Source organism: Vulpes lagopus, chromosome 10, assembly GCF_018345385.1.
Source record: "Vulpes lagopus strain Blue_001 chromosome 10, ASM1834538v1, whole genome shotgun sequence".
Taxonomy (NCBI): domain Eukaryota; kingdom Metazoa; phylum Chordata; class Mammalia; order Carnivora; family Canidae; genus Vulpes; species Vulpes lagopus.
In genome coordinates this window covers 25,133,810-25,140,710 of record NC_054833.1, presented here as the reverse complement: position 1 = coordinate 25,140,710, position 6,901 = coordinate 25,133,810, and positions in this window count along the sequence as shown.

Sequence of the window (6,901 nt, the reverse complement as noted above, 5' to 3'; positions counted from 1 at the left end):
CTGCCAGGGAATAGAAGGTTCTATTAAACTGAAAGGTCTCTCCTCATTTAGGCAACAAAAACTGACCCTCATCATCAGGATGAAATCCGGACAGGGAGTAATTTTTTCTGGAACTCAGGGCACTCACGGCACCTTTCCCAGGATAACAGTAAGCGGCTGCATGGCAGCCACGGCCTGTGAGGAGGCTCAGCCAGGGGTGAGCCCCGCAGTGCAGGGGTCAGGAGCTGCAGCCTAGAGGGGAGCCGGCCAGGAGTGAGCCCCGCGGTGCAGGGGTCAGGAGCTGTGGCCTGGGGGGGTGGGACCCAGGTGAGTCCCAGGGTGCAGAGGTCAGGAGCTGCGGCCTACCGCGGGGGGCAGCCAGAGGTGAACCCCGTGGTATAGGGGTCAGGAGCTACGGCCTGGGGGGGGGGAACCCAGGTGAGCCCCGCGGTGCAGAGGTCAGGAGCCGCGGCCCACGGTGAGGGGGGGATCCAGGTGAGCCCCTTGGGTACAGGGGTCAGGAGCTGCGGCCTAGCGGGGAGCCAGCCAGGAATGAGCCCTGTGGTGCAGGGGTCAGGAGCTGCGGCCCTGGGGGAGTGGGACGCAGGTGAGTCCCAGGGTGCAGGGGTCAGGAGCTGTGGCCTGGGGGGGTTGGGATCCAGGTAAGCCCCTCGGTGCAGGGGTCAGGAGCTGCGGCCTGGGGGGGTGGGATCCAGGTGAGCCCCGTGGTGCAGAGGTCAGGAGCTGCGGCCTACGGGGGGGGCGCGCATCCAGGGGTGACTGAGCCCCGTGTTGCAGGGGTCAGGAGCCAGGGCCTGGGGGGAAGCCGGCCAGGGATGAACCCCACGGTGCAGAGGTCAGGAGCTGCGGCCTGGGGGGGTGGGACCCAGGTGAGTCCCAGGGTGCAGGGGTGAGGAGCTGTGGCCTAGGGGGGAGGGGAGCAGCCAGGGGTGAGTGAGCCCCGTGTTGCAGGGGTCAGGAGCCAGGGCCTGGGGGGAAGCCGGCCAGGGATGAACCCCACGGTGCAGAGGTCAGGAGCTACGGCCTGGGGGGGGTGGGACCCAGGTGAGTCCCAGGGTGCAGGGGTGAGGAGCTGTGGCCTAGGGGGGAGGGAGGCAGCCAGGGGTGAGTGAGCCCCGTGGTGCAGGGGTCAGGAGCCAGAGTCTACGGGGGGAGGGTGTGGCCCGGGGTAAGCCCCGCGGTGCAGAGGTCAGGAGCTGCGGCCTGGGGGGTTGGGACCCAGGTGAGTCCCGGAGTGCAGGGGTCAGGAGCTGCAGCCTACAGGGGGGGTGGGCATCCAGAGGTGAGTGAGCCCCGCGGTGCAGGGGTCAGGAGCTGCGGCCTGGGGGGGGGACCCAGGTGAGCCCCACGGTGCAGAGGTCAGGAGCCGCGGCCCACGGTGGGGGGGGGGGCTTGGGAGGTGAGCACCGCAGGCAGAGGCCGTGCCTGCCGGGGGGAGGGGCGCGAAGCCTGGGGTCGGCGACAGGGGAGGGGTCCCTCTGGCCGCAGGGAGGTAACTGTGGCGCATGGCATCTGCGAGGCATCAGGGTGGCCCAAGGGGACACGCACATTGCAGCCGGACACAGTGGAGGCCGTAGGAGCCGCCCGCCGCCCTCGCCGTGCCCTCGGGTCTCCCGGTCTCCGAGGGCTGCTCTCTGGAACATGCACCGCTTCTGCCCCAGGGCAACCTGGAACCCCGGGGGGGGGGGGCTCCTCGGCCCAGATGGGGGCGACTGCACAGGTGGGCACGGGCTGGGCCTAGAGCCTCGGGCCGCCTCGGGCCCCGGGGACCTCGCTGGAGGCGGCCTCCAACCCCAGGGCCTGCAGGGTGCTGTTCAAGCCCCCCCTCCCTCCTTCTTCCCCCCTCCCCCCCCCCCGCCCCATGTGTTCCCTCCAACCTCTCTCCAGCTACATCCCCCCCCAAGACGCACTGCAGAGCCGGCCGGGAGCCGAGCCAGGACACGCTGCCGTCGCCCCGACCACGTGCGGACCACGTGCGGGCAGCCCGCAGGAGCGGAATTGCAGGCTTGTGGGCGGGAGGATGTTCAGGGAGGACAGAGCCTTCTGCCAACAGGACGCTCGCCCCAAGCGCTTTCTTTCCTCGCACTTCAAGTCCTGGGCCGGAGGGCGAAGCTGGGTGACACATGTCAGGGCAGCGTCCACAGAAGCGCAGCAAATACTGTCGCTGAACTACAGGCGCGGGGAGGCAGGCTGCGGCGGCAACCCAAGGCCATCGAATAAATTACTTTTGTGTTTCCCATTCCGCCTGGCATTTAGTTTGAGCCACAGAGAGAAAGCGACTCTGACGCATGAAAGTCCTTTGCTTTCAGTCTTAGGAAACAGTGTGACACCCACAGCCCCCGTTGTGTATATATATATATATGTATATATTGGCATTAAAGGAGCACCCTGGGGGGATCCCTGGGTGGCTCAGGGGTTTAGCGCCTGCCTTCAGTCTGGGGCGTGATCCTGGAGTCCCGGGATCGAGTTCCGCCTCGGGCTCCCTGTATGGAGCCTGCTTCTCCCTCTGCCTGTGTCTCTGCCTCTCTCTCTCTCTCTCTATCATGAATAAAAAAATAAAAATAATAATAAAAATAAAAATAAATAAAAAAATAAATAAAGGAACACCCTGAGTGTTTGGTGGTACGTGGCCTATGGCTCTGTGATGGAGCATCGTTTGCACAGAATCTAATCCTTGGAGCAGGCATCACTTGCCGGGTCTTAGCACCTCAGGCCCTGTTCCCTCCCAGCTTGTAAGCCCTTTGCTGGTGGCTCCCGTTGAGGACACCACGGAGTCATAGGCAGCAGTGTGGTCCCCTGAGGCCACACGCCTGGGGACCGAGCCTCTCTGCTCCCGCCTTCCCTGGGGGTAGAGGCCTGTCGTCCACCGTCTATCCTGAAACACGCTTACCGACCACTCAAGGGCACAACACAGGAGCACACGTGGACGTGTAAACCTCGACGATACCCGAGTGCTGGACGTGATCTGCCTAAGACCACCCACTTGTCGCCCTGGGCCAGCGTCTCCTCCAACTTGGGGCCCCAGGGTCGGGTCCCCCGGGATGTCCTCAGGCAGCTCCGCTGCAGCAGTTCCTGGCTTGGGCCTGTTAGAGGAGGAGGGAGGCCCCTGGCTTTCTCTGTCTCCATCTGCCTCCCCTGGCGTGTGGCCCGAGCAAAGCCTCTGGGGGAGCCTCTGTTCCTCGTGGGCCTCAGGGCCGCACACCTGCAAGTCCGGAGGCACCACTGTGTCCACTCAACTTCACAGCAAAGCAGAGCTTCGTGCTTTCCTCTCGCTCGCTCTTGGCACAGTTTGTTCAGAACACCGTGACCAGGTGGATGTGCATGGGGATGTGGGGCTTGGGCAGGCCTCGCACCCCTGGGGCTGCCCTGTGGGGTCCAGGTGGGGTGCCCCTGGCACAGGAGCACAGATGGCCCCCGGTCCCTCACCGCCAGAGGCAGGCAGAGGCCCGACCTGCAGAGGCCACTGGGCTCAGGCGTGCGGTGGCTCCTTTCCACGGCCAGGTCCTCCCCGACGGCGGCCCACAGCTCGGAGCAGCCTGGCCTGGGCCACGTCCTGTGAGCAGCGACTGAGGCCAATGTCAGCTCCGAGTGGAGAATTCAGAGCCACATAAGGCAGCGTCTTCACCCTCCACACCGCCAGCAGCAGCAGGTGGCTGGCATCTCTTCCCTTGGGCCTGTGTGTGTCTGTGTGTGTGTGTGTGTGTGTGTGTGTGTGTGTGCTTTTGGTCCTACAGTCGTGCCCTCGAGGTCGCCAGCATGCCTGTGTGCGCCGGGTCCCTCTGCACCTCATCGCAGTGGCTGCGGCCCGTCAGGTGGGCCACAGGCAGCAGAGCAGCTGTTGGGCCGTGGGCCACCTGGGCCACCTGGGCAGGAGCAGCAGCCTCCATGGGCCGCAGGCCCCGTGGGCACTCCTCACGGCTTCCTTCCAGTTCAGGATGCCCCCAGCCACTTGAGCGCCCCACTTCCTATCTCATTTCTCTCATTCCCAAGTGACACGATTCTATCAGAGTCTCTTCGTTCCTCAGATGACACCTGGGATTCAGGGGTGTCAGCTTCCCTGGGCACCGTCTCCCCCATTTCCGTAGATCGCACCCAGCTGTCAGCTGGTGGCCGCCACCCTGACAGGTGCAGAAGGCAGGCCCCCAGGGGTCCCCAGCCTCTGGGTGCAGGGTGCTCGGGGCCGGCGGCTGGGTCCCCGCTGCTCGCAGCTGCCTGTCCCAGGGGTCCCCCTCCCCGGAGCCCCCCTGCAGGCGGCCCTACCCTGGGCCTGCCCCCGCCACGGCCTGGCTTTCCAGCTCTCCCGATGCTGCTTCCCAAGGGACCAGGGGTGAGGCATGCACCAAGGACCAAGGCCAGAGATCATCTCCAGGTCACGCTGCAGACAGCAGTCGGAACGTTTGTTCTTTCTGACCCAACTCTCATAAAAAAGTGATAACGTTGAGGATAGCCGATGGACTTGAACGGGAACTTGTTCCTCCCTCCCCTGGTGCAGTTCGAGCAGTAAAAAACTAAAAGAAACAGAAATAGCCGTGGTTCCTGAGAGCTCAGCAGTTGACTACAGACCTGCCGGTTGCTGGGTCGGGAGATACTTAGACACCCGCGCCCTGAACCTGGGGCAGTGATGCTGAGAGTCCAGACACCCCCCTCTGGGCCACGTCTGATACCAGGCCCCATCGGATATGTTCTTTGACCGCCCGAGAGTTCTAGTTACCTCATTCTTTTAAAGGTGGCCGGGTGGGAGAGGTTTCAGAGTCCCTCGAATCCCTAAAATCCCAAGGCTCTGCTTTTCAATGAACAAGTATCGAGCAGTGAGTTTTGGCTGAACGGCAGGGCCTTCTCTTTGGCGACCTTATCTGGCCACCGGTGGGACAGGACACTCGGGGAGTCGGGGCTTCCGCCGTGGGGTCGCGCCGATTGCATGCGCTCTCCGATTACAGGAGTTTCCCCCTCCAGATATTTTCTCCTTGAACCTGTTACACATAAGGCACTTCATTTTCACGCTGGGGACCCGGTGGCTTTCTCAGACCTCGAGGCAGAGGCAGGTCCTCTGCTGTTTCCCTGACTTCTTGCTCCTGGGACACCTCCTCAGCCCTCGTCCTGTGAACTGATTTGCCTCTTTGCTCCTGGCCAGCTGGTTGGAGGCCAAAGCCAACCACGGGGGCCAGCTGTGAGGTAAAGTAATAAGGAGGAAAGTTGTGTCCTGTGAAATATGTGCGTTGAATGTTCAGTTTTGTGCTTTCATTGAATTCCTACTTTTCCTTCTGAACATTTTTTCAGACCCTGGATCTGTGGGGCTGCATCAATCTGCTTTATTTAATGTGTTGCGTTCGCATCCCACTAACACAGCCTAAAAGGTCCAACGAATGCACAGATGTCAGTGATCGATTTCAGCCACGCGTGTGCTTTTTTCTGATTAAAAGAAAAAAAAAAACAGCCACCACCAGCTTTCCAGGACTGTTGACTTGAGGATCCTTAACAAAGTTATATATACGAACAGATGGGGAATATCTCTCTAATTTGTAACTGATTTATCTTAGAATCTGTGCATACTTAGCCGATTTCAGATTGTGAAAGAAAATTTCAGTGATTTTGCTGTTCCTTTCACGTCATTTCGCGTTTGGGATACGTTTAAATCCGACCGTTACAGCTGTCAAGTGGCCTTCTGTTTGTAAGCGTGTATTTGTTAAAACACATTTAGAAGGAAGTTTTCATTCTTTAGGAAAACCCGTTTTGAAGCAGAATTTATAGACCATATTTTCCTTGGTTATCCTGGCTCACTTTGAAGTGTCCGTCCTCTTCACTGTCGGTGGGAAACGACCAGCTACGGTGTGAGAGGGCATTAATGTTGATTAATATCCAGGGGAAAATATTAAACACCATCGAGCTCTCTAATGCTTTGCATAAATATTCTGGTAACTGCTGACTGTAAATGTGGCAGCAATTTTTCTGATAAATATGATTTCAAGCCAGAAACTATAAAGTAGAATGTCATTCAGAGGAAAAGGGGGATGAAATGCTTGGCTATGCCAGGCCCCACGCTTCCTCCCAGCCCCCAGTGGGTTTTGGCGTTAAGTTTTAAGAGAAACAAAAGATAAATTAATTCTCAAAGAATTTAGACTGGCTCTTCCTGAACAAGACGAGTCAGCTTTCCACATCAAACAGTGAGAGGAGCTTTCTGCATTTTTAGTTAATCTTTTATACTCACAGAATTTGCACATCGCTTTCTCTTCTTGGTTTATAACACAGCAATTTTTTTTCCTTTAAAGATGTTAGAATTCCAAAGTCACCAAATCAGATGCACTACATGTGCATTTTTGTATATCAATCACACCTCCGTGGAGATGTTAATTTTTTTAATGTCTCGGAAATTCATCCTGGAGGCAGTGCAATTCTAGAAAGCAAATTCAGACGAGGTCTATTTTCTACGCAAAACTAATTGTCTGACCGCCCATTCAGGGAGATCCTCTGTACCCGTAAATTGCAGCAACTCACGCTTGTTTTTGCGAATCAGCAAATATCGACAATGCATCTTATGCTCCAGGCGCTGCTGTTTTTTTCTTCATGTCCTTTCTTGGTTTCTACAAATTAAGCCAATTTGTCATTAAGGTAAAGACATTATAATTATTATTTTTTGCAACATTTATTTTCCAAAGGCAACATAAGAAGACCATATTCTGAATGATGGGCAGGAATGAGGATAAATGAAAAATCCTATTTTGTCTCCTTTTAATTTCTGTGGCCAGGTCTTGTTTGATAAATATTTGCAGTTAGGGCTGATACAGATCAATTGCCTAAAAAAATCTATTGGGGAAAAAAGCCTTTAACAAATAAGAAAATAGCAGCTGAAACTCTGAAGAATCCATCTTTCCTGCTAGCTTTTCAAGGACACTCTCACATATTT